This window comes from Manis pentadactyla, chromosome 7, assembly GCF_030020395.1.
Source record: "Manis pentadactyla isolate mManPen7 chromosome 7, mManPen7.hap1, whole genome shotgun sequence".
NCBI lineage: Eukaryota > Metazoa > Chordata > Mammalia > Pholidota > Manidae > Manis > Manis pentadactyla.
This window is the reverse complement of record NC_080025.1, coordinates 133,730,382-133,757,923: the sequence shown is the minus strand read 5'-3', so window position 1 is coordinate 133,757,923 and position 27,542 is coordinate 133,730,382. Positions and strand designations below refer to the sequence as shown.

The 27,542-nt window shown below is 41.5% G+C and overlaps 1 protein-coding gene across 2 annotated transcripts in view; it reads left to right on the top strand.

Annotated features, from left to right (window-relative positions):
* Positions 1–14,058: 14,058 nt before the first annotated feature.
* PTN (pleiotrophin) overlaps positions 14,059–27,542 on the top strand; it is a 108,242-nt gene continuing 94,758 nt past the window's right edge. The window contains exon 1 of one of the 2 annotated variants that reach the window (XM_036905525.2): positions 14,059–14,319. The gene's annotated coding sequence lies outside the window, so the exon portion shown is untranslated. The remainder of the gene's footprint in view (positions 14,320–27,542) is intronic. The other variant, XM_036905524.2, reaches the window with a different exon arrangement.

The following is a 27,542-nucleotide window of genomic DNA, read 5'->3' as shown; positions in this document are numbered from 1 at the left end:
TACACATTATACTTGTTTTCTCATTATTAATCCTCATAGTAGCCTTCTGCAGTACCTACCAGTAATCCCATTTTATAGATGAGAAAAAACAAGTCTTAGAATTTAAGTCACTTGCATCATCAAATAGCTATTGCATGAAAGAGAAGGAATTATAGTCATAAATTATTGAAGGCATTCAAGAAGACTCAGGAAACAACACACCACCTTACTGCTCAAGTTCTAAGCCAATTGAGAAATTTAAATAAATAAATAAAAATAGAACAGGATAAAGCAAATGGGACTGCTTTTATTAATTATAAATATGACACTGAAAATGTGGCTAAAATGGAAAGACCAGTGAGCTTCCTATTGCTGACTTCCAGAATGACACAGCCCACAAGATGACATTACCTATGGTTCCCCCAGCTCTCTCCACCCTTAAAATGGAAAAGAAATAGGAATGGGAACAATCAGCCTTTAGCAAAGTCATAAACAAGGGGTATGTGATTGGCTGGCCAGGAAAAATTAATCTTTGTTAGCATACCTCCCTCCTTTAATACAATGTATGATGGCCACACATACCTCTTTTATGCCACTGTTAGAGATGAAATATTTGGCTGAATGAGACATTAGTATCACTGGGAATATATTTTGTGCATTTAGTATTTTCTTATTCTAAACATTATGATAGAAAAAGTACTTGAGACAGTATGTTTCTCACCTCTTAATTTTACCTTCTCCTCATTAAACCAGATAAATGAAATGTTGATATCTAAAATACATCATCAACTTCAGTCCATCCACATGAATTAGTCATCAACAGATCCTGCTAAGGAATTGTGAGTTTGTAAGGGGAGGTTAACAAAAATCTCTAGAGGAAGAGACTGAAATAGAATGTGAAAGGCATAAGTGAAAGCATAGAGCTATTTAAAGACCATTTGCACACACAGAAGAAAGTGACCCAATGGAAATGAAAAATAAAATAACTGATTTTCCATTGCCACTGCTTTTTATTAAGCCTGCGGTCATTAAAACAGGAAATTTAAAATGTTGCCAAAACCCAGTACAGATGAAGGAGCTGAAATTCAGCATTAAAAAAGTAATAACAAAAACCCAGGTCGATGCAAATAACTATGTTTGATCTTTGGGGAGAGAGTCATGTAATTGCAGCTTGCTCATCGTGTTGAAGGGGAAATGTCTGCCTGTGCCATGTCATAGCAGCAGCAGGTGTGTTTGTCGGCTGCCCCACAGCCTTGTGCTGCCATCATTTCCTTGCCTGCTTCCCATTTCAGAAGCTGAAAAAAAAATCACATCTTCAACTTAGTGTTTTTTCCAGGTAAGGTCCCTGGGACCCTGTCATGGCCCATGTAAGGAGGGTCTTCCTGTGGTCTTGGCGGATTTGTTCTCTCCTCATGAGAACGAGGTACTCAAGAGAACCCTCTGCAAGTGCCAGCCCCTGAAACATCACCATCTTGCAGATGTAAGGTGCAGGGCAGCAGCATGCAGGGACACCCCCCAGGCTGACATCCCCGAAACACGGAACCAGTGCCAGCAGCCACCTCCGGGAGTCTTGCTCTTGAGACATTGTTAGACAGGTTTTCAGTTATTTGAAGCTGAAAGCCTTCCTATTCCTAAGAAGAGAAGCCACACTTTAGGATAGATGTATCCTCTCATCTGAAGTCCATCGGGATGTTCCTCCAACAATTTACAGCTTTGTAAGGTAAGTAATCGTAACAACTAATTTCCCACAGATCAAAAATGTGTTACGATGTGGCAAAATATAATGAAAACTTTGGGAAGACAACCAAAGCAAGACCAGCGAGCAGCCTAGGGTGAACCTGGCTCCAGATCACATGATCTCCTCTGAAAAACAAGGTCATGAGTCGCTTACCTCATAGGGCCGTTGTGAGCGTCCCATGTGATGTTTGTGAAGTGTTTGCCCCAGTGCCTGGCAGTTGACTATGATATGGCCTGTTACTATTATATACTCCCAAATTAACTTGCAAAATATGTGCTCAATATTGTAGTCATCGTCTTGATAGCAACTTGTACTTTTCCAGTTTTTTAGATCTTTATTTTGGTTCACTTTTCAGATATGCCCATTTTTTCCTATTTGACATAATTCCCATTGTCGCCAAAGTTCTTTCTAAGTAGTTATCCCAACCCTTTAGCTATTACCCACCAATCTACCATTGTTCTGTTCTGACCACTCTCTTCCTCATTTATCTGCTGAGGCCCCAATTCGGGTACTGGCAGGGAAGTGGGGAGATCAGGGTACAAGATGGGGGTGGAAAGTTAACTAGAGACAAGTCCCCAGCCCTACACATGCAAAATCAATACCGGGTTCATTTCATCCAGCTGGGTCAGGGATGGAGCAGAAGTTAAGGTAGCTTTGATCTTCTCATTCCTACACCCAGAGGCCTTGGGCAATAGCAAAAATCCACTTGCAAATTGAATAATATTCATTAGAGTAATTTAAATAGATACAGGAAGGGAGCTAGGGGAGGACTTTGGGGTGGGAAACAAGGTTTAGTTAAGCTTCCAGCTTTGTCACTTGAGTAGCAGATAACCAGAATTTTATTTAAAAGACACACCTTCCCTTTTCTCCAGTCTCTTTGATATGAGAAGCCACCAAAATCTGATTACCTCCAAGTGGGGGAGAAATGGGAGAATTTGTCATTAGCAAACTGTCTCCTTTTTTGCTTGGAATATAGATGCATCAAAAAGATAAACACCCCTTTTAAAGGACAAGCTCTAGTTTGGTAAGTTTTTCTCATAGGATTGAGAGCTTCTTACACAAATTGATTTAAGGAGGCATTATAAATGGACTAATTAAAGCGACTGGCCCATAGTTTTGGATTGTTCTTTTAAAATACGTAAAAGGTGAATTTAAAATTGTCAGTTTGTGTCATGGTATACACAGCTTCTAAATCTTGCTTAAATAATACATTATCCACTTGAATCTAAGTACACCTCCAAAACTCAACATTTCCAAAGGTGGACTCATTTCTTGTTACCCAATCCTGCTCCCTGTCCCAAAGACTGGCATTATCCACACAGTTGGAATCCTAATAGGTAAGTTTGATTACTTGTTTTCCTTTTGCTTTCCACAGCCAGTCATCCGCTGCTTGTCAGCTCTCTCTGATCTGTTGTTCCTCCATCACCATTGCTGGTTTGCTTATTTCACCACCGTGATTTCCCACCTGGATTATCTCAGCTGGTATTCATGCATTCTCTTCTCTCTTTCTCCTCTGTCTATTGAAGGCAGCCAGAGTGATACCTTTAAAATGGAAATCTGGTCATGTCTTAAACTGTATCAAGGAATGTCGATAACAATAAAATAAAGTCTAACTTCCCTAAGAATGGTGGCAAGGTCATCCTGGATCTGACCTCATCTGATCTCATCTCTTCAGATTTGCCCCCTACAATCTCCTTCTAAGCATTCTATGTAATGAAAAAAAATGGCAATCTGTAAGTGGTTGGTTGTACTGCTACAGTTTTGATTGCTCTTTCACAGGTATATAGAAATAGAAAGAGATTATGTATATATAATCATATATTTCTTCAACCCAAAGGTTTATTTTCTGTCTAGATTTCCACTGAAATTTCCACGTGTCAATCAAATTGTCAAGCCACTAAATATAAACGAATTAATAAAGTAACATGAGTGCTAAGAATCTAACTTCTTACAGCAATAATTACTATTCACTTACAGTTTGAAAGAATGCAAAATCTGAAAATTATATGCTTGAGGACATTATAACAAGGTTTGGAAATGAGAACAGGTTGTGACGAAATGAGGTTGTCACAATTTTTTAAGCCTCAATTTGCATACTAAAAATATATTATATTCAACCTAATTCTTGGAACGTAAGTTTTTAAAAAAATTCCCAAACCATTCTAAATGCAAATGAACAAGTCACAAATTGTGCATGTTCTGGTTTCAAGAGAAGAAGATCTCATGCTGAATGTGAATGTACACTGAAGGGCACCACTCACAAAGCAGCTGATTGGGGCACTCAATTCCCACTAAATAATTCAGAATCTCTAATGGCAATTGGATCTAATGTTTCCCCAGTGGAGGAGAAGCCCTTCTTGGTTACCCCATATTCAGCTAGCTACTCAAGAGCTTTAGAGAACAACAATAAAGTAAAAGGTAAAAAATATTTTAATGATCTTCATATTCTCTTGGGTGCTTTCTTTGCATGAAGTTCCCAACTTCCTGACAGCTGCTGCCATTGTGGAGAGTCAGGCAGAGTGAGAGATAGAAATCAATATTTAAATCTGAAACAGCCAGAAAGTTCAACGGAGGGGTGCCAGTATTAACTGGTTTGTGTATGTGTTTGGCCTTTCAAAGGCCCCCCATCTTAAGAGGAGAGTAGATATTCTAAGTAAACAACTCATTAGGAATCACACAGCAGCACATTTAATTTGAGGAAGAATATTCATGTGAGGTTTTTGCCTAGAAATCTCAATAATAGAATGAACTGTTGCATAAAGTAATGTGCCCCCCACTCCTCACTCTCAAAACAGGAAGAGAATATTGATTTCCCAGTCTTGGCCGGCAGCCCCACCTCTTCTCACTATAAGCCCTGAGATGAATGAGTTTGTGTCTCTAAAAGCACTAAGCAATCTTCAAGAGAGTACCGCTTTATAAATAAAAAAGCTTTATTATTATTGGGTAGAAATGTTCGAGAGAAAGTTGGAGCTCTTATCAAAGGCTGTTGGTGCCCCGACATTTGCTGTCAGCTCTGAAAAGGTGGCTGTGAAACTCATTGTATCCAGTCCTGGTTGGCTTTGGGCCCAGCATACAGTGGGATTTCTGGCCAGTGGCCCCGTACAGTGGGACGGCTGGCGCCTGGCCCAGGGATTAGAGAGCTTTCATTTCTTTGTCTCATTGACATTAGTCACAGAATCTCCCTTTTCATGCTCAACCCAAACCCATGTGGGTTGGGGTGGGGGGGGGTGTGGAGTGGAGGGCAGAGGCAGAAATTGCTGCAAACCCTGAGCTCTTGTACCCCAGGAGTAGGGAGAAAATTTCTATTTCCAACTCAGTTACCCAACATCTGTATTTATTTCGTTATGCACATATAACAGGAAATGGATAGTCTGGTATGTCCTTGAAAGGAAAATTGCTGTACAGATATAAGATATTGCAAGTTAACCCTGGACAAATGAGGTATTCAGTATCTTAAGGCTTCTTTTGCTTTCTCCTCTTCCTTCCCATCTCCTTCTCTCTCCCTGCCTAATGAAGTAATGACTGTTCTGAAATTTCATCTCAAGGGGCAATTTTGGCAGCATAACTTGCAAGCCCATTTCTTTCAATTTCCAGATATATGTGTTCATGTGTGTACATGCATGTATATACTCTTTGCCAAAAGACCACATTTAATACATGATTGGTTGACATATTGACTTTGATTCCTTCCTTTGTGTGTGCATGTGCCCAGTTGTGCATCTGTGTGCAGTTGTGAAGTGCGGACCCTTGGGGAATCCGTTTGTACTAACATGTCCCAGAGCCACAGTTGACTTGAGTCCCAGCGAATGTTCTGCTGAGTTCCATAGGATAAACTTTGGTCTCAAATAATAATAATCTTGTCTTACATAGTCATGCTCAGTGGAAACTGAAAGTCATTTCCAAACTAAAACTAGGACCATGAATTACTAAATAGCAACTGATCTTAAAATAAACCACAGAGCCCCAACATATCAAAACAAAATGACTCAGGCTCACATCTCTTTGCCTGATTCCTCTAAAATAAAAATCTGATATAAGAAAGGAAATAATGGAAGTCTTAAGGAAGGTCTAAATTGAGCACATGTGAACTCCATAACTCAGCGCCTTATCTTTATATTACAGAGCTGCCACTAGTAAGAAAACAGCTAATCTCAGGTATAAAATATGTGCATTTTCTGCAACAGCAGAGTGGCAGATAGAGGTAGAGAGAGAAAAGAGAACACTTAGATATAACACATTAACGCCTCTGTAGAAAGTTGTCACCCTCCTCCCCTCCTGTTAGTGGATTAAACTTCTGCTTCCTGAACTGTGAAGTAGTAAAAATGATATCTATTCTTATAGGGTCCCTGATGTGTATCAAACAAGAAAATACACATGAAAGATTTTGTAAAACTTACATTATTCAGATGAAGCGGTATTGCAGTAGCACTTGAAGATGAAAATATTTAAAGGGAAACTTAAAATAAAATGGATTTTGTTCCTGTGAATAAACATTAACTAGTGGTTCCAAAATCCTAAAATTATAAAGAAATATCTACTCCTCTACTTAGAACAGCAGGAATCTTAAGGATTGCTGGTCACTACTATATTTTAGAGATAAGAAAATCAAGGTCAAGAGCCATTCATGATTTACCCAAAGTCAGAAAACTGACTAGCATCAGATTGAGGGAATCTGGCTGCTCTCTTTCAACCCTGTGTTCTTGTATCTGCATTCTTTATAAATGACAGCTTGCTGGGTTTTTTGATAAACAATCCATGAACTCTGAGAGAGGTGCTGGTGGCGATGGGGCAGCTCAGTGTGGCTGTGTATTCCTGGAAAGACTTCATGGTGCAGGAGGAATTTAGCTGAAGGGTAGGGTTCAGGTAAATGTACAGCAGGGAAGACCTTACTGGTACAGAAAATAGCAAGAACCACTGAGGCGTAAAGAAGAGTGTTATACAAAGAGATCACTGGGGAGACCTTTGTGGTTTCAATAGAAATATTCATTGGTGAGTGTAAGAAATTAAGCACATTATTAAGGACAAATTTTAGCTGATGATTTCAAATATATTTTACCTGATGCTATAAAAGTTTAGATTATTGAATGAAAGACTGACAAGATGACATGTTCTTAATAGGTTTTCTTCCTGGTAGGCTGTCCCCATGCTTTATATGTCTGCCAAATTAACCTTCCTAAATATTACTTGCACTGTGTCAGTTTATTTCAGAAGCCCTTTGTCTCTGCAGTGTCTACAACAAAGGCAAATGCACCATCTGTCACAGCGTGAACCTCATCCTAGATCCAGGCCCTGGCTCAGCCAAACCCATCTATGAGCCATACCCAGAATTTTTCCTGGATTTTGTGGGCTTCCCCACCTGCGATAATTGCCATCTCTGACTCCACTCATCACATTTTTTAAAACCCATTCTTCAAAACCCAGAATAAACCCTTTCATTTCTTTGAAGTGTTCTTTAATTTTTCTTCACCTTTAATGTAGATCCCTTTTCTTCCAAATTGAGAAAGCAACCCTTCACTATAAATGCATGGCTTGTATCAGTCACTCCATTTGTGTAATCTCTTTGAGGACAGGGCACGTGTCCTTACATGTCACCTTGTCTGTGTATCCCTAGCCAGAAGTACGACCCTGCATGAGCTGGCACTGAAGCAGAATCTCAGAGGGTCGACTAGTCGGGCCCGACACACTGCGGGCCCCCGTCTTGGTTGACTGTCAGATGAGTATCTATTAATATGAACATTATATTGCTAATAGGAGTTAGTAATCCACTTTGGGAAATGAGCAAAGAAAAATCATTTCTTAAAGCAGGAGAATTTATTTTTTAACGTCTTGGGATACAGCTTTTCTTTACAGGATCTATTCCCAATTTAATACAATGTCTGGTCCAGAATTTAATGTAGTGATTTTAAAGTTTCTCTGTTAATATAATTTAATGAGTGTTCATTAAGTACCAAGCTGTAATTTGTAATATGTACCCATATGTTCTAAACATGTTAAAAGCTTAATTTTCTTAGCAAATTTATGAAGCAGGCGCTGTTATTATCCTTACTTTACAAATGATAAACCAGGGCACAGAGGGCTTAAGTAACTTACCAGAGGTCACATAGCGAGCGAGTGAAAGGCCTAGGCTTTGAAACCAGGCAATCTGGTTAGAGTCAAAGCTATTAACCGTATACCATGCTATTTCTTTATTTTGTAAATAAATTTATTCAGGTATATTTAAGAGTTTTAGTTATGTACAATAAAATGCCCCCATTTAAAGTGTACAGTTTGTTGACTTTTGACAAATGTGTATTTCCGTGTAACCACCACATCAATAGAGTACGCAGTGGTTCTCCCAACCTCTCCCAACCTCCTTTACTGTCACAGGCAGCCACTGATCTGTTTTTTGTCAATGTAATTAGGTTTGCTTTTTCTAGAATTTCATATAATGGAATCATACAGTATGTGCTCATTAAGTGGCTGGCTTTGCTCAGGGTAATTTTTTTTGAAGTTAATCCATATTGTTGCATGCATCAGTAGTTTGTTCTTTTATTGCTGAATAATATCTCATTGAATGGATCTACTGAGTTTTACTGAAACATTCATCAGTTGATGGATTTCCAGTCTGGGGCTATTATAAGCAAGGATGCCATGGATATTTATGTACCCACTTTTGCATGAGAAACATATTTTCATTGAACTTGAGTAAATCCCTAACAATGAAAAGTCTGGATCATGTTAGAGTAGGTTTAATTGTGAGAAGCTGCCAAACTGTTTTCCAAGGGGTTGCACCGTTGTATATTCCCAACACTTTGGATGGCCGATCTTTTAATTTTACTCTTTGAGTAGCTACAGAGTGTTATCTCATTGGGGTTCTAGTTTGAATTTCCTGGTGGGGAAAGTGATGTTAAATATTTTTTCATATACTTATTGGCATTTACATTTTTTCTTTTGTGAATTGTCTGTTGAGATATTTTGAGCATTTTTTCAGTTGGGTTGATTAACTTCTGATTATTCAGTTATATGAAATCTTTAGTATCTGGATCATAATTCGTGCCAGGCACGTATTTTGAGAATATTTATTTGCATTCTAAGGATTGTCTTATTGTTTTTCCCAAGAGACTCTGTCTTATTGTTTTTAATGATGGCTTTCAAAAAAAAATTAATTTTGGTAAAGTCCTACTTATCAATGTTTTGATAACACTTTGTGCATTTTTAGATACTATCTAAGAAATCTTTGCCTACTCCAAGATAGCAAATATTTTCTTCTATTATTTTTCTAGAAATTTTATAGCATTTGCTTTTACATTTAGGACCATAATTTACTTTCAGTTAATTTTTCTCTACAGTGTCAACATTTATTTCTTTCCATATGGATACTCAGTCATTCCAGGACCATGTGTTGGAAAGATTATCCTATCCCCACTGCAGTATGTTTGAGCCTGTTTGTGAATTGATGATTTTATTCTCCATCGACATGAAATCTATCTTTATGTTAGTTTTGCACAATCTTGTTTATTTTTGCTTTATAGCAGAACTTGATACCACGTAGTGTGAGTCCTCCAGCTTTGTTCTTTATTTAAAAGATGTTTTGCCTGTTCGAGATCCTTTGTACTTCCATAGAAATTTTGATATCAGATTGCCAATTTCTACTAGAAAGTCTATTGGGATTTGGTTTAGATTGTCTTGAATCTCTAGATAAATATGGAGAGAATTTACATCTTAACCTTACATTTCTCCATTTGAGTGAAAACATAATTCTAAATTGAACACAATGACTCTCCCATTTCTTTAAGTGTTCCATAACTTTTATCAGTAATATTTGGTGTTTTTCTGTGTATAAGCCTTAGACATATTTTGTTAAATTTACCCACAAGTAGTTCATGGTTTTGGTATGCACTTTTAAATATTTCGTTTTCCAAATATTCATGCTAGAATGTAGAAATAAAGTTGATTTTTATAATTTGAACTTGTATCCAGCTAATGACACATTAGTTTTAGAAGCTCTTCTGTGCATTCCTGACAATCTTCTATATATGAACTCTTGTCATATGAGAATAAAAACAATTGTACCTCTTTCTCTTATTCTTATTTCTTTTTCTGGCCTCATTTCACTACTAAGTATCACATGGGCTAGCAGCTTTCTGCAGATGTTTTATCACAACAAAGATATTCATTTATATTCTTAAGTTGCTGGGAATATTCATCATGAATGGGTGTTAAATTTTTTCAAATGCTTTTCCTACATATATATGAATGTATTCCTTTTGTTCCCATACTTAATCTGTTAATATAGTGAATTATGTTGTTTGATTTTCACATGAGAAACTAACCTTGCATTCCAGGAATAAACATCCAACGTGATGTACAGTATTACATTTTTTACATTATTTGGCATTGATTTGATATTTGTTAAGGGCTCTGCACCTACATTCATGAGGGATATTGGTCAGCAGATTTTTGTTTTCTTGTAACATCTAATCAAACTCCTTTCAGTATTTCAGGCCTGATTTTCTGGGTGAGGGGACTTAAGTCAAACTACTTAGATTCGTAACAGCCTGACTGATAAAAGTGCAATTCTGTAACATCTCAGGGAGGAATTGTAGCAAGCATCATTGGTTGCTTTCCAAATCTTTTGGCCTCTGACCTTTGCTGGCATTGTCTGTGTGGCTATATGAATAGGTAAGGTGGCTTCTTCTCCACCAGGGGTTCAGCTGTATTTACCTTAAGGCAAACATACCTGAAAAATCTGTATTGAAACTGTATTGAAGGGGTTTGGCCCATAAACTGAAGGCGCAGAGTCAAAAGACACAAAGAAAGATGTTGTAACATTGACTTTACCAACCTATGTTGTTTGTGAGATAAAGTCCTAAACTACTTTAGCCATTTTGTTGAGTTTTTACTGTTTTTTAAATAAAAAAAATAACACAGTCATTACACAAGTTAATATAGAAGCAAGTTTTGGAATCTAGTAACATTGATCACAAAGTTTTTTTATTACCTTTGAAGTGTTTCAGAGAGAGGAAGAGAAGTGTATTAATGGGACTTCCATCAAACTGTGAGCGCTTGATGAATCATCCTCCTGCATCCCAGGGATGCTGAGGAACTCACAGTTGTGATCAAGAATCTAAACATCCTGCCAAGCAGGGAATCCAAGAGACATACTGACAAATTTTTCACCAGGTCCCTTCACATTTTTTAACTTCATCCTGATCACATTTCTCCTTGTATTTGTCACTGCAAAATCAGCAGCCTTGTTTTCAAAACACCCTTAGGACCTGTTATGATTTCTATGATTTCACGTCATTTTGCATCAGTTATGCTTTAACCTGGTAACACATTCATGCAGGGGGCTCATTAATCACACTCCTGGAGGCTGGGAGGAGGCGCGTATTGGCAAGCCAAGGTAATTGCTGCCAGGAGCTTGGGGGGCAAAGGAAGGGTGATGGGGCGATTTGGAGTTAGTTATTCCTCCCAAGAAACAGGGACAAGGGGAAGAAGTGTGGACCGCGGATTACTACGGTGGCCTGCTGACTAGGATCTCTGCTTTCATCCTTGCCTCCTGTGGTCTGGTCCACACAGCAGAGAGAGACCCAGTAAGGTTTTGTCATGCTTAATGGCTTCCCACTTCATTCAGAGTAAAAGTAGAATTCCTTACACTAGACAAAGGTCAGGCCTGATCTGGCCCATTGCTTGCCAGGCCTGGAAGCCTGTCTCTACTCCCTGAGTTGCTGCCTCAGCGGCCTCCTTCCGGATCCTCTAACACACGGGTGAGGGCGGATCCCAGGGCTTTTGCATTTCCTGACCCCTTTGCATGGAGGTTCTTCTCCCAAATTCTGACACGGCCAACTCCCTCAACTCTTTTAAAAGGTCTTCACTAGAATTCCACCCCAGGAAGCCTTTCCTCCTCAAAGCTGGCACTCTTATCTTCCTTTGTCATCTTATTTTTTCCATGGCACTGATCACATCTTTTAAAAATTGAATTAGTTAATTAAGTTCACTTGTTTATTTTGTAAAGAAAATGTAGACTATCTGAAAGTAGGAATTTTCATGTTTTTATTCATGCTTTAATCACTCGAAGGCTTGAGTTCAAAGAATGTTGCTAAATGAATGAAATGACATGAAATCTTGAATCAACAGCTGCATGACTAGGTTATAGGATGAAGTTTGGATTTGAAGTTGGACATTTTCAATGTGTATTAGAAAATACCTTCTACTTAAACTTTGGTGTAAATGTCAGGTTGAATTACATCACGACTCATTTCAACCTGATGGATTTCTAAGTCTTAAAGAAAAAACTTCTTGAAACTTCCCTTATATTTTAAAAATACAATGGTTAATAATGTTAGTTAATAATCAGTCAGTTAGTTGATAATTGATAATGATGGTCTCAATCTCAGCCCTATAACCATTTGGGGACAAATAATTATTCGTTGTGGGGCTTGCCTTGCACTGTAGGAGGTTAACCAGAGTCCCTGGCCTCTGTTCACTAGATGTCAGTAACAATCCCTGCGCAGAGTTGTGACAACCAAAAATGTCCCCAGGCATTGTCAAATGTCCCCTGGGGCGGCAAAATTGCTCCTAGTTGAGGACCATTGATGTGAATTATTTTCCCATATTCCTTTTTGAATAAAGGGTTATATCTTTGATATGATGTACTAATACATGTAATGGAGTAGAAAACATGAAAACCTCATTCATACTTTATCAACTGATAGGTAAGCACCGTCCTACTGGTAGCAATGAGTTACATTTGTGAATGTTAAGGTAAAGTTTGGGAAGAAATGGAAAATGGATAATCCCTTGTTTAATGGCCTGGAACTGGCACCCCTATGGAATATGATACTGAATAGTAAGAAGTCTCTTTCAATAAAGGACTTCAGAAAAGAAATAATAATAATACATGCTATGTATTCCACTACAATTTGTACAGGTAAAATTGATTAAAACAAATACTGCTTGCATCATTGGGAAAATGGAACCACAACAGGGAAAGAGTCTACACATGAGCTGAATTCTGTGGGTAGAAGGAAGATCATTCTTTATTCATTTTATTCATTGTAGGATGGTACGTGGCAGGCGTATGGAGGGTTTGGTTATGGGGATAGACTGTGGAGGTGTGTAAATGAATGTTTGATGACTCTCCTTTTGAAAAAAATTGGTCGATCACTTGGTTGATTAAAAGCTCTATTTGTAGAGACACCTCTGTGTCCTCCAGCTGCCACCTCTGTGGGACATTTGTCCTGGGAGCAGTCAGTCAATGTAAGAACCCAACCTAAGAGCTACCTGCCACAAAACAATGCTTCTAATTTAGGGGGTTAGATATGGTTCTAAGTAAATGTAAATTTTGAGTTACGTAAGGCACTTAATAGATGATCATTAAATTGAAGAGAAGAGATGTAACCTCAGAGCCACAGGAAATGGAAGTATGTTTTGCAACCGTTTTGGGGAAGGACACCATCAAATGATAAGCTGAGAGGAAGTAAAAGGAGCAAGATGACTGGCAGGAAAGAACGGGTAAGTGGCAGAAAATCTCAACATTTACTTTTTGAGAATGGGTAAATTTGCTTTATACTTCTTAGTCATTTTACACAATACTTTTTATCGCATCTATGTCATGAATATCCATCGATGGTTATTCAAACAACCCTGGATATACTACCTTAGCGTCATCCTTTTATTAAACAAAATAAAACCTCCACAAAGCCAGGAAGCCCAGCTCTGAGTTTTACAGACTCCAGCTGAAGCTACATTGATGAATCTCCCAAATTCTTGGGCGTCAAAAGCCTGTTACTAAATAGGTCACGAAAGGCACGGAGGAAGCCAAAAAAGGAAAGAACCCCCTAAAGCAAAGTGGCATTTAATTGGGAACTTTCAGGCATCTGTCACTCTTTGTGACAAGCGCAAAAAAGGACTTTGCACATTCGTGACGTGCAGGTGACAGCTGAAGGCACTGGAGCGGCGGGTGGGAGGGATGAGAGGTTGGTTCCGAACACCTTGCTGTTTCATTCAGAATATCATTAAAAAAAATTGGGGCCAATATTGTAACCTGAAATGCCATCACTTGTTGATCTAAGACGGCTACTTGATACACTGGGGTGGGTGTGCACCTACCTATACAACAGGTCATGCGTGCATAAAGTTAGGAAAAGAAATACTGTGTCGGTCTCTCTGCAAAAAACAAAAATGTTTCATCCCTGGCCTCTGGGTTCTGGGGCGCGCGCGGGCTCCTAAGGGGAGCGACTGCCCCAGGAGCATTCCGCTTTTAATGAGCTCCCCAATCAGCTCGCGAGGGCCAGCGCGCTCCCCCCCTCGCCCAGCCCGCGCCTCGCCTGCCTCCGCGCCTGCACTTCGCTTCCGTCTCCTCCCCGGCTGGGCGCGAGGGAGTCCCCGGCAGGAGCAGCTTCCCCGTCTCGCAGTCCGAAAATCCCGCCCGGGCAGGCGCCGAGCAGGGGAAGATCCAGAGAGGAGAGGGGGGAGGCCGGAGCCCCGCGAGTCCCCGGCCCGCAGGAAGGCAGCAGCCGCCGCGGCGCGAGCAGCCACCGGTCACCTGGCCCCCGAGCGGAAACCTCGCCCCTGGCAACAAAGGCAGCCGCGCGCCCGCCGCACGTTTGCAACTCAAAGTAAGTAAGCAGGGGCGCGCGGCGCCCCGAGGGGCCGGCCACCCAGCTTCCCCCCAGCCCGCCACTTCTGGGGGCCTGCAGACGGCGGCGGTGGTGGTGGGAGAGGCTGCATGCTGTCTTCGCTGTAGGGGCTGCTTTCAAAACCGATTGGTCTGGAGGCAAACTGAGACATATTCTGGGGGTTGGGGGGCCAGGTCAGGGTCGTCGGGGTGCCCTTCGGTGAGCCAAAGGGGGGAAGCTTTTGTATTCTGCGTGCATGTGCACAGAGCTCCTGCACCACTGCTCTTTGTACGACCTGCGCTGGTAGGTGTGTCTGCGGCTGGGCGGGGAAGCGAGCTAGTAAGGCAGCCTAGGGGGCTAACAGGGTCTCGTTTCCCCATCCTTTCTCGGCCTGCCCCGGGCTTGCTGGCTGAGGACCCTCAGCTGGGATTTCTAGGTAGGATGTGGGCTTGCTCCTCCCAGTGCCGGCCGACGGTCAGCGTCTGCAGAGCCGCGAGCCCTGGAAAGGCTTGAGAAACGGCCAAATCCGAAGTTTAAGAGACACACCTTAAACCCCTTCTCTCGTTTGAATGCTAATTTTAATGCTGCCCACTGCGCAGACACTTGAAATTTATTTCACTCACATGAAGCAAGGTATACTTATTAATCTGCCAGATACTTAGTTTCTGAGTTGATGTGTCTAATTAGTTAACAAAATATTTTTAAAGCGAGGAATGTGTTTAACTTCTTCCCCACTAAATAAAACTCCCTGTGTAACACACGCACACAAACACACACGGAGTTCATATACATATTCTATTGTTAACTGCCCCGTCTTTGTTGACTGCTGCTTTGCACGTCGGGACAGGGTGAGAAAATGGGTGTGGCAAGTGGGGGTGGTGGCAATAAGAGCAGGGAATCAACTCTGTGAGGACATCAAGGCACCACTCATCTTGGGGCATTTTGCTTTGGCGCGCGCGCGCGCGAGTGTGCGTGTGCGTGTGTGCGCGTGCGTGCTGGAGGGGAGGGCCTGGAAGGAGACTCAGGTACTACCTCGAAGAGCTTTTGAACTAACCTAATGAAGCAGTTTCATGATCCCAGGCAAATGTGCAGTTGATGAAACAGTAGAGCCTATTTTAGCCCCTTGCCCATCGGGCTGAATTGATGCATGGAATTGTTAAAAGGTGATGGGAGTGAAACAAAAGAGCTGTCTCCCAGCATAGAAAACATAGCGCGGATTTTCTCCCTGCGTTGTGAGCCTTTTTAGGTCAATTATACATTTTACAGCAGGAAATCATTAAAAAACGTTTATAGTCCAGTCAAGTTAAAAAAAAATTAGAGTGATATCATCTCTTTTCCCTTCTTCGAGACATGAGTTACCGAAGTGGCAATGATAGTACTTTCTCATTTAAACTAGATGATGAGACTTTTTAATTTTATTAGGAATAAAATCCTAATACTGTTATTCTGTGCTTTAAGAAACTTTTATGCTGTGAGTGCTCTAATTGTACTTTATAAGTTTAGAAGGTGATCTTTTCTCTCCTGCCACTCCCAGGCCTCCCTTAGGACATTTTCCTCATTTAGTGGACGGCCTCTGTAAGGAACGGCCCCCTGAAGCCACACAAAACTGCAGGAGCTGCTGGATTGTGGCTGTTCGCTTGTGAATGTAATTGCAGTATATTTGCAAAGCTAGAGCTGTGAGGGAAATTAACTTCTGTTAAGATATAACTTTTTATTATCTGACTTTTAAATGAGGTAATATACAGAAGGCAAGTATCATATTTAACAGTATATTCAGTATAATCTATATATTATAGAATAATACATAACTGGTTTCCTAGGTCTCCTCCCCTGATATCTGGAGTAATACATTTTCTCATTTGTTGAACGTTCACATGTACTTCATTTGGTCTTTACATACCGCGATATGTAGCAGGATCCACATTTTTTTTTTAAAGGGCATTTTTGGTTTTTTTTTTACCCTAGCAAAGTCAGTGGCCTGGTTTGAATTTTCACAAAACCTGATCATTGGAAATAACTGAGAGAAATAAGGTCCCCAAAGAATTTAATTGCTGTTATTAATACACTCAATCTTAGAAATTAGACATTTTCAGTTTGAATGTTTTTCCCACCTTTGAAGATACTCTTGGATTTTCATTTAAATGACATTCTCACGTGGATACTGGTCATGTTCCTATTTTCCATGTGGTGTTTTTATTGCTAGTCAAAAGTGTCTGGAGACTGTATTTAGTTGGTTTGTTCAAAATGGTGTACTAGGACGTGGATGGTGTCTCAGAATTAGAAAGGCCTCAGATACTTGATCTGTAAAATGGGATAGTGTCTCATGAGCTCTAAGATTATTCTATTATTCAAAAATTATACCTCATATCCTTAAATCTAAGATGTATGGTTGATGGGAGCACCAAATAAAATACATTTTTATTAGATGTGCTATAGCTATAAATGAACAATGTGCTTGCAAAAAAAAAGGTATAGTAAGTTAATGGCAGATTGGTAGATTGAGGGCCAGAAGTCAGAATTCAGAATAGACATTGCCATTCTCCAAACACTTATGCTTTTTAATATGGTGGCATAGTGATAGGGCAGTTGTCTTGACATCCCTCATGAACGAAATGTCTAAACTGAGATCACTGAGGCTGATCAGAGAGCAGACGTGCTCCCAGCCCAGACTGCGGTGTAGTTCATGCTGAAGCACCAGGCTGACCGAGGGCTCTCCAGCTGCCCCCGTCCCACCGCTTGGATGCTGAGTGGAGCTTCTCTAGAAGCTGTCTCCTCAGGCTGCTGTTCTAATGAGTAATCATGGCACAAGGACATGTCATTGCCCTTGGGTAAAATAATATTCAAATATGAACCTTCTCTTTGTGAGCTGAGCCTGCTTTTTTTCCATCCAGAGTTGACTGGCTTGAGTGGAATCTGGACCATGGCCTCACTTAGAAAAGTTGTTCTCCATTCTTGATGCTTATGGCCCATTCGCGTTTCCATGCCCTGGGCCACGGTGCCATGCCCTCCCGCCAGTCTTGTGGCACGGTTCTCACGGCGTCATATAATCCTTCTGGACTGTCAAACGTAACAAGCCTTTGTTCCTCCCTCTTTCAGTATTTGGTACGTAAGAAGTTAACATTTCTGTGGTTGAAAAGGGAGCTGTAATGTAACATCAGAGGGCATTATAATTATAATATTGCAGATTTGATTATGTAAGTCGCATTCAGCACAAACCCCGATTTCTTAAGGGTAGGCAAGGAGTACAGTGATCAGTTCATGCCTGAGATATTTTGAGAAATGAAATTTAATTTCTTCTATTGGGCTTAATTTTTGAGCCATTTCTTTACAGTAGGTTTTGATAAAGTGCATTTCAAATTAAAAAAAAAAAGATCATCACCATGAGGTTCCTTAAAACAGAATTCTTAGATTCTTAAACTTCATACTTAGTAAAAAAATCCCCAAAAACTACTGCTGTAAATTAACTTGAAAGGAGTGAATCATAGTAACTGACACTTGAGCTTTGAATTCTAAAACTTGTGCTCAGTAAAAACCAACCCATCATTTCAAGCCAACATGCTGCACCTCTAACCTTCTGTTCCCATTTCTTCCAACTTTTCCTTACCTATTTCCCCCTTCCCTGGCTCTCATTCCTCCCTTCTGCTGTCCAGTTGCCACCGTTTCCCATCCAACAAGTCCCAAGACATCTTGCCCAGTGTCTTCCCCACGTCTGTGATGGTGTATATCTATTTATGCACATACATATTGGGGATGCTTCTCTTTATCTTGCAAGCTAAAATTTAGATGTTTTTGTGACATGCTTCACCCAAATCTGTTTTCGGGGCCAATGTACTCTCTGTCCACTTCACTGGGTTTTTTCCCTGTTGACTCAGACCATGGCTAAGGGCAGCTTACCCGTGCACCACTGCAATACCGTTGGCGTCATCCCCCTCTCAGCTTCTCCACTGCAGTGTGGTGAGGGGCCAGCCTCGCTCATCTCCAAGACACCCTCCCAGGGCCTACTTCAACGACACCATGTTCCTTGGGGCTATGACAGTCAATTTAACAGTAATAAACAATACTTACTGTATATATGCTGGATGCCTAATACTGTGCTGGACCATGTCCTATTGCTAAGAAATACGAGGTTTCTTTTCTGTAGGGCTTGCAGTTTTACAGTTCCAAACACTTTGTGTAGGTAAACGGTGCTAACTTGGGAAGTCTTTTATTAGAAATTCATTAAGAGATCTCAAACAATGAGATACCATTATGCTCCCACCCACCTTTGGAAGAAACACTCTAAAAGTCACTGGTCCTTTCATCAAACCAATGGCTTTTGCATTTCCTTACCACATAGCAGTGTTGCCTGCTAACACCGCCTTCTTGTGATTATCTTTTACTGTGTCCTCCTCAACGTATTATTCTCTTAATTTTGTTCAGCTTATTTGGCCATTCTTTTCATCTTTTTCTGTTTCCTTTCTCTCCCCTCAACTTCCAAATGCAGACATTTACTTGCAAATAGTTCAGGTTTTCTCCTTCCCTCTCTCTTCAAATGCTTCAGAACTAGTCAGGAAAGCTCTTCTTTGAGTTTCTGCTCCAGTTTTCAGTGAGAGTGCTCTCAAATCTCTCCATTCTTTATTGAGTTCTAGACTAACATTTTTAATTACTTTTTGAATAAATACTGAAGGGAATAATTTAAGTACCATCCTATTTGAGGAAGGAGACTGAAGTAAAGGACTTCTTACTTAATTCTTATCCCCAACAGATTTCTACAGATCCTGGCCGCCCTGTGCTATATCACGTAGTGTGATGGGGGTACAGAGTAAACAAATATGCGTTCAAACAGCTTGTGGTCTACTTAATGTGGTGTCTGTGAATAAGAAGATTAAACACAAGTTACTCCAATACAAGTTAGAGTAAGATATGTACATACAATGTTTTCGTCCTCAACAGTTCCAGTGATAAACAGATAAAAATAATTTTTATGAGAAAAAGGAAAATGTAACTCACAAAAGGCTAAATGGATAAGATGATAATATTTATTTCAAAAGCATCTCTGTCTTTTTGTGGCTTTAACGTCATTTATTCTGGAAGAGAAATTGAGCTCAATTCTTTTGTGTTTTCATTTCACGTTTGCCGCATAATAGAGCAGAAAAAATGATTGAAAGTGACATTCTCTGAGTTCAGTCTGAGTTATTTAGAATAAATGTAATATTAAAGGCTTGACACATCACCCTCAATGTTGTTTTCAGGAAAATAATACCAGACATGAGATACTATCCTTCAGTGAAAATACAGATATGGAGGAAAAGAAAGCAAATTCCCCAGGGTCCCTGTGGTATGTTGGCAGAAGTGTAAATGAGCTGGAGATTGGAGATGCCCAGGGAGAGAGTTTTCCCAGACAAATCCTCCCTCTAGGTGGAGCTCAGATTCTCCCTGCTCTTCCTGGTCTCCTCATCACTTCTTCCAGTGACTTCAACTCCTGCTTTCCCAGAAGTGTTGACACTGGAAGAGCACATCTTTTAATGGAATTGCCCCCCATTACCACCAGCTTCACTCCCCCACACCATACAAGGTTGAAGTCCAGGACTCATTCATTCATCTCAAGAACCCTAGAATATGTAGCATAGGTCCACTGAAAATGCCCAATACACGTTGGGGTGAATGAGTGAAAAAATAAATAAATGACTGAATACAATCTCTTTGCTCCTCATTCTGCAGTGACCTGGACGGTCTGTCCTCTGTACCTAATTCCTTTAAATACCACCCGTTGCCAATTTCCTCTAGTAGAAGTCTCCCCCTCTCCCTTTTCTTCCCCTCTTCATTCCAGAGGTCATAGTGGCTTGCTGCGGGGTGTCTTCCTAGTCATACTCCCCCTCATTCGTGTTAAGGCCCCAAACCTCGTATGGTATCTGACTCATGGCTACTTCCATAAAGGACAGGAATCTGACCCAACCTATTCTTTAACAAACCACATACTTCAAAGCTACAAGACTGATCACTTGAAGTATTATTTTCATCACAACTCCAGTGTGGCTGTAAGGCATTTGTCTCTTCACGCCTTTTCACATTTATTTTCTCATCGTATTTGCATAACAATTCCACTTAGGCTGAGGAGGATTTCTTTTTTAACTGATGTAGACACTTAAGCTTAGAGAGGTTAAGGTGACCCCATTAAATGCCGTACAAGTGAAAAACCGAAGGTCTTAATTCCTAGTTCCTTTTCTCCTCTACAATGTGATGCCATTTCTTCCTTTGGCTAATTAATTTTATCCTCCATTGCCTCTTATATCAAATCTAAACTCCAGTGTATGTACAGTAAGAGGCCAAATAACCTAGGCTGGCAGGTCCCTATCTTCAGTGTTTATCAGAGTGACTAAGAGTCTTGTCTTAGCTTCCAGATGCTTAGGGCCCATCCCCAGAGATTCTGGTTTTAGAGGTGGAATCAAGGATCCTGGCTACATGATAGGCCATTTAGATGCAAGTGGTGCATTGGGAACATTAGCCCTAACACTCCAATATTTGAGCTCCAAGGTAAAAAAAATGGAGATATGTACCACAGCTGTCCTTCTTACTAGCTTAGTGACTGTCAGCAAATACCATGGTCTTTCCTGTTTCAATTTCCTTATCTCTAAATGAAGGCACTAGTACTTACCTCCTAGGACTGACATCAGTACCAACTGAGAAAGTGAATGTGAAGGGCCGAGCCCAGAGTCTAATTTCTGGGGAGTGCTTGATGAGAAAGCTGCTGCCATCCTGGATGAAAGCCCCCTACTCCCCCTGCGCCCCTGCTTGTATTTCTCATGCCCAGCTGGGTTCTCCAACAAACAGAAACCCAGGTGAGACTCTGCCTCTTGAAATGCTCCTCCCCTCCACACTCTTGGGTCATTCTCTCTAAATGCACGTCCGAAGCTCCTGCCTTCTGTGATCATGTGATCGTGCTCAAGGCCTGGTGGTTTGACATGGAAAGGCCCCAGATCAGACTGTTGGCCCTGGCCTTTCCCATGGTCTAGGAGAGCCTTGTGCATACGGGGTGCTCCCAATCTGAGGTACAGCCCTGGAGGGGATACCCACAACTACATTCTCCCTGGCCCTGCTACCCCCATGAGTCATCGGCTCAGTGAAGGAGTCCAGGTTCGGGTGCAGGAGCCCATATTTACTTCATGTTGCTTGGTATGGGATGCTGTGTAAGTCACTGAATCTCCTGGAAGCTCAGGACTTTCAGCTGTGTAAGAGGGCAATGATGGCACTGATACTGCCTGCTCTGTCTACCCGGCAGTTTGCAGACAACGGTGAATTGTGACAATGTCAAGCTTATAGATGTAAGCTATTATGCCAAATGTGAGCTATTATTGAGAATATCAGTGGGGTCTCTTCTTTCTCTTTCCCCAAGTCTGTTGCTTGTCATTGTCATTTTCTTAGGATCCCTGGTGATTGCCTGAAACGCCAGAAGGGAAGTTTGACCCGATGAAGTGAGTCGGAGGAGAGATGGGTGGTGGGTGTGAAGAAAAGGAAATCTGAGTCATAGAGGAAAAAAAATCCTGCATAGACAATTCCCAAAAGGCTGAATTAAATGGTTATGAATCCCTTTCCCAAATGTTATGTTATAGTTCTTTCTAAGAGTTGTAAAGGAGACAGACATACTAAGTTTTTCAGTCAGTTATGGTCACTACATTTGCGCCTTACCATTGACTAGCAACCCTCGGTTTATGCTCTAGCTGTGCCGCTCACACTTTATTGTGCACGTCAGTTACCTGGGGATCCTGCTAAAATGCAGATTCTGATTGAGTTGGTCTCCATGGGTGCTCAGAGTACGCATTTACTGACAGGCTTCCTGAGGAGAGCGATGCAGCTGACCCAGGGACCTCACCCGGAGTAGCCAGCCGCCTGTATTTAGTCTGACACCCTTGGGAGAATAGGAGAGACCTCAGAGCTCTCCCACCATGGCACCCATGGCTTAGTAACGTCAGTGAGGGTCACTGGCAGTAATATGTCCTCTACCCCCAAAAGCTGCTCATGCCTGTATTTTTGTGTCCAAATAATATTTTACCACGTCTGAGTTTTTTAAAAAAGCAAAGCAATACCTGAATTGCTGTTGACTCACTGAAGCACTTTCAGCCTAAAAGGCCATTTGCCAGGCACGTTGTTGGGTCTCTTTACCAGCGCTTCTGGGAGAGCCTTCCCCTGGGAGGGCTTTAAGGGATCCCAACCCTTCTTTCTGAATTTGCCTTAAAAGCTAGGGGAGAAGTACTTAGGGAACTTCATTCTTAATATGAAAAGGATATGCTGTAATTTATTTCCTTTGTGCTAGAGTGCTGTCTTCTTTAGGGTTTGAACATCTCTCACTCCCTTTGAGTGTCCCCTTCTACCTGTAATGGAAGTTGAGCAGGTGTCATTCATCCGAGTGACTTCCTGGGAGACATGAGACTGCTCAGAGCAGGATCCAGGGATTTTTTGCCTCAGCATCTGGATTTAATCAATGAAGAACATATCTTGGGGACCATCTTAGGTAACAGAGAAAAATCTTCGCTCAAGCTAGACCAAGTGGAGACCATACAAAACTTTAAAAGAATGTTTTCCTAATGGCCTTCCCTGTTTGCCAAAAATATGGCCTTTTCTAAACCTAGCCATGGGATTCTTGCTGTCTACAGCAGATAATCATTTCTGAGGTTTTAACATAGAGCGGTCCTCACTTCTGAGCATAAGAACATCAGAGGGGCATCTGCCAGCTAGCCAGATGGGGTGTCCATGTTAAGCCAAAAGTTGGATCTTTAGCATAAAAAAATACCGTGCGGCTTTGGAGACTCTTATGCAGAGCTCAACTTTGTTCTTAAAAATGTTTCCTCCAAAAAACATGTTGTCTTCTGTGTGCAATATATTTCTTTAGATATGGTCCAAGGGATTCAAAGGAGGAAGGCTGAAGCTGCTACAGGAAAGAAAGCAGGGAGCTTATTAGATATTTTCACAGGTGTAGGTGCTTACATTTTGAAACAATAAAGTAAAGCCTTTCTTCCTATCCTTGTTTCTTGTTTGCAGTACACCCCTACCTGTGAAATTCTATGTCTCTGACAATATGCAGAATCTTATGTATAGCTTGATACACATCAAACCTGTAAAAAAGCTGACATGATTAAAATTATTTTGTTTATTATTCAAATTATTAATCATGTGAAAAAATAATGAAAAGGGTTTTCTTCATTATTATGTTTGTTATCCAGAAATCATGAATATACGTAAGAAAGACGTTTCTTCCCATTCTAGAAAAATCTATGCTCAAGGTACAACATACTCAAATTAAAAAAAAGTATAAAGAAGGAAAACTCATTTATAATCCTGCTTAAAATAGACATCACTATTAACACTCTGACATGCTTCTGCCGGTTTTCTGATGTAGTTTTTAACAATAGTTGTATGAATAATTGTGTCTCGCTTTTAAAAAAATCAACATTATAATTAATGTGCGCTATATTTTTAATAGCTTTACACACATTAACATGTGCATTTGCTTCTACTAACCGGGCCCATTAAAATGGCAATTCAGTATGTTTAGTGTGATGTGGTTAAACGTGAATCACAAAAAAAGCTTGGTAAATTAAAATACGGACTCTCATAAAAAAGTTGGAAATAGAAAAATGCAAACAGAACAACACAATCCCAAGAAGGAAACAAAAAAATCTTTGTCCCAGCAAAGGGTGTGCTGTTTAGACAGGAACAAATGATCCGGTGGAACTTGGTGTGTGCCGATCAAAGGTCAAGCTGAGTAAACTCTATCTTTCATTCTTACCCTTGAGGACCTGTAGGGATGCATATCCAGGGGGGAAGTCTCCCTGGGGGAGCCACAGCTGCCGGTTCCTCCCAGGTCCAACCTGAGAACGCTGGCAGGTCCCAGGGGCCTGGGGAACTCCAGCTGCTCTGGGCTGGGAGGCTCGGGCCTCGTGCACCGCAGGAGGGCGAACTCCAGGCGCAGCGGACCTCTTTGATGCGTGTGGCTGCAGGGCTTGGCACCCTTTGGGGAGTTAGTTATTTGCTCTGTTATTATTTGGAATGACTAGTGCATACAAATCGGCTCCAGTTTAAAGTGAGTCAGGTCAAATTTGGGTTTGATAACCGCATTCCTGTAGAGGTTGGTGAAATTTAGTCGCCTTTACCGTCTGTGCCAGTGTTGGGATTCCTACCCCTTTGAGCCTGAATTGATTTTTAGCCTTTCTAAATAGTGGCTTTAGTCTGAAAATTAGGGATCACAGAGTTTGTTCGCCTTCTGGTATGTGATATCTGGGGAGCTGAAGATGTACTTCAAGGCTCTCAGACATGAACTTGGTTTGGGGAAGCAGATCAAAAGCGATTCAGCAGGAATGAGTGAGTAGAGGTGGCTTTCTACCAAGTTCTAACTAGGTCCACATTTCCTAAAAGCAGGCGTATTCTGTGGATTTCTAATGTCTCATCCAGTGATGTGTGCTTGCAAGAGCTTATAATGAGAGCAGTTAGCTTCAAAGGCAGCAGAACAAGAGGACAAAAGAAACAGAAGTGGACTTGAACCGAGACCTTAGGGAAAACATCCAAACATCTGACGGACAGAAGCCCTGTGGCTTGGTAAGAGAAGCTACAGACCTCACAGAAAATTCTGTTAGCTGACACTGAGATTTCTTCCATGTGGATGGGCTATGGGGCAACTACCTCTGGGTCCTTTGGGCCCACTGGGCTCTGGTGGGGTTCGTGAGGAGATTTCTCTGGGGTGGATTTGTCTTTTTTGTTTTCCAAATCTCCTGGGCTCTCGAGGCCTCTTCGTGGCGTACCACCATGCAGTCCAGTCCAGCTCTGCGGAGCAGCCCTGTCCCCTCCCTGTTCTTCTCAGAGAAAGCGTTTGAAGACAAAACAATGTCTGTTGTTCCAGTGAAGAGTTCCTGCATCAAATAGGACCTGAGCGATCCTGGGTGCAGGGCTGCGAGTCAGACATCTGGTTGCTGGCGCCCTCTCTTCCATAAAGCTGCACACCAGGTCTTCCCCACCCTTGGGGATGGGGATCATGACAGGATATCCGGGGGAGATGGAGAGGCTCCCTTCCCTGGGCTTTCCAGTAAGCTTCCTGGTTACTTTTTTTTTTTTTTTTTTTACCATCACTTCCATTTCTAGCTGTCACATGTGACTTCAGGTATCTTGTTTAAATCCCAGAAAGTTTAGGTCTGGGCATTTCCATTATAAAGTCCAATTTTATTTTGAAGAACAAATATTATTCCCTTGTCTTTTTCCCATCTCAGATTGACCCCTTCTTGTCTGTGTTCTAAGTGCACACCAAGGGTCAGCCAGGGTTATCATCAGCTGTTAGAACTTGTGAGCAATTGCAAACAGGTGCTGAATAGAGGAAGGCGTGAGGATTGGTCTAAGGCTGCCTTAACATTTCTTTGTGAGGAGGGCAGTATACTTTAGGCCTGCAGGGAGGGAGGGACATCTGAATTAGAAGAGGTGAGTGACATGGCAGAGAGGAGCAGACCAATTCGTTAAGCTTTAAGGAGCAAGTAACAAAATTCTCCCAGAGGATAGAAATGGAGAAACTATGGGACTGTGGCTTATTGGTAAGTTTGGCTTTTAGTGAAATGAGGACGAGGAAATACCCAATGAGAAGCCCCATGTGCACCTGAGGGATATTTACGGTACATGCTAGAAAGGATAAGACATGAAAATACTGACTGGTGTTTCGTGAAGCAAATCTGCAGGTCTTATATCCTCCAGATAGTATCTAACTGGTATTGTTTCCACTTGTAGGTCTCTGTATGAAGATGCTTCAGTTGTTAAATCATCTTGGATTGTCGGTCCTTTGTGTTTAAAGGGAGTCACTATGTTAATTCTGAGTTCTAATGGTCATGTATGTTGTTTGCGAACCTCTTCTGCTGGGTCATTCTTCACTCGACCTCTGCTCAAATGGCAACCAGCACATAGTAGGCATACATTCCTGTTTGTTGTTGCATGGAATTGGGATAACCTTTTGCCTAGTTCCTATCCACCCCTATGCCCACCCTCCCTCTACCAACCCTGGCAAGATTTAATATTAACTGGCCAAAAATTGTGACATGAGCATCATGTTCTTTGGCCTCTCCAGCTTTTCCTTCCTGCTCTACCGTCATACCCAGGGATCTTTCCATTATCAGTGTTCCGGCACCCAGAGGCTCGCCCCCTGCTAGCATAGGAGGGCACCTTGTGTGCAGGCTCCATGCTGGCTGTTGCTGTCCCTAGCTCCTTTGATGTGCTCGGGGAATGTGGGGCAGACAGTCAAAGTTCAGGACCTGCCAGCACGTCTGAGGCACTGTTCCTAGGAACTTCCAGGGCCAGACTTTGTCCCTTATCACCAGCTACTTTCAGAAGTTCAAGACTTTGCTTTCTTATTATTGCCCCCCTTTTTCCTTTCTGAGTGCAGTTCACTAACTTTAATAATAATATCTATATTCATTGGGTATTTTCTCCTGGGTGGGCCCAGCACAAGAAATTTACAGTCAGGGCTGGGTTAAATGCTCCCAATAACCCAGGGATTAAAGGCTATTTTCCTTCTCAGTTTAAAAATGAGGAAACTGAGTCCACATGGTTATGTAACCCGTCCAAGATCACAAGCTAGTAAGAGGTAGAATTGCAATTGCAGCCCAAATGTTTCTGACCATAGAGCTCATAAACATCATGCCTTTTCTACCTCCGTCCTTCTGCTCTAGGACAAGGGCCCAGTGCGTATCTGAAGATATTTTGGTTCAATATTGCCTTCTCTCCCCCAGCCAGCATCCAGGATAGGCTCTCGTACTATGCACTTTATTTCTGCCTCACATGCGCAGGAGAATATCCTCTCCTGGACAAAGAATCCTGTCATTAGACTAGACCTCTTTGACTGAATATTATTGTATATTGGTTAATCCTCTATTGTTTTTTCAAGTATCAGTTTGCCCGGCCTGGTGGTTCAACTGGCTTGTGCTGAGGCAGGGGACGGGGGGAGTGTAGGCAGGAGGGCATCTGGGTGAGGCTCTGTCTGTTCCTCCATCCTGCTATCACCTGACTACATTGTTGGCTGAACTGCTGGGTTCCAGGCCTGGGGGAGACCACAATGCCGTGTTTGTGTGCCTGTGAGAGTCTCTGGCTTTGATTAACAGCTAGTTTCAGTGCAGCTGGACATACAATGGGGACCGTAGGATGGGAAAAAAGTCCTGCCACAGTTTCCCATTGGAAAGCATTCACCGTCAAGCTTGGACATCCAACAGTGGGGCTCAGAA